A 1,073-nucleotide genomic window follows, 5' to 3' on the forward strand; every position below is an offset into this window, starting at 1 on the left:
TATATAATATATAATATATATATATATATAATATATATATATATATATATATATATATTATATATATATATATATTTATAAGATAATATATTTATATACTGAGGCTGATAAATTGAATATTAATTTTATTAATATCAATTTAAAACCAGTGGCCTAGCATATAAAAAAATCTGAAAATTCAGAAAAATTGTATTACATGCATATAAGAAGGGATGAAACACCAGAACATAAGCAGGCAAGACAAATGGAAAATATACAAAATAAGGAATTAATCGTATACCGGTTTCCCCATAAACCTTGTTACTTACGTAAAAACGTCCTAGGTTCATCAGTACAATCATTCTAGAATCAATATAATTTGCAGAACTACTATACATGAATTGTCTTCATAAAATTTGACGTGTGTACAGTTCTACCGATTACATTGGGGTTATTTTCAAATGTCTCAGCTCTGGTGCGCTAAATTCCGAAAACAGTTCTGCAGAAGATAATTCACTGCAGATGTTGCCGGCTAGAGAACATAATTATTTAAATTACTATTTATATACTGAGGGTGATATATTGAATATTGATTTAATTAACATCAATTTAAAACCAGTGGCCTAGCATATAAAAAAATCTGAAAATTAAGAAAAATTGTATTACATGCGTATAAGAAGGGATCCCTTATATTTAAAAATATAAGAATATAATATTTAAAAACACTTAGATATTTAAACATATATAAAAACATTTATAAATACATAGGCATTTTGAAATAGAAAACGTCGATATGAAATAGGATATAGTAAATTAAAAGTTAAGAGGATATGTAATAAGGACTAGAGATTTCAAGTAAATCCATTGTTTAGGCAGAATGGTAAACATATGAGATTCCGATACCTTGTGAGTAAAATCCAATTGTTTTTAAGATTGGTCGTTGCCTTTGTAAACCATTATTAAGATTCCAATACCCAATGAGTAAAGCCCAACAGTCTTTGAAATTGGTCATTCCAAATATATATGTATAATATATATATATATGTGGGTGGGGGGTGTACGTATGTTTGTAAGTATATATATGTGTGTATATG

The sequence above is a fragment of the Octopus bimaculoides genome, chromosome 15 (genome assembly GCF_001194135.2).
Source record: "Octopus bimaculoides isolate UCB-OBI-ISO-001 chromosome 15, ASM119413v2, whole genome shotgun sequence".
Classification (NCBI taxonomy): Eukaryota; Metazoa; Mollusca; class Cephalopoda; order Octopoda; family Octopodidae; genus Octopus; species Octopus bimaculoides.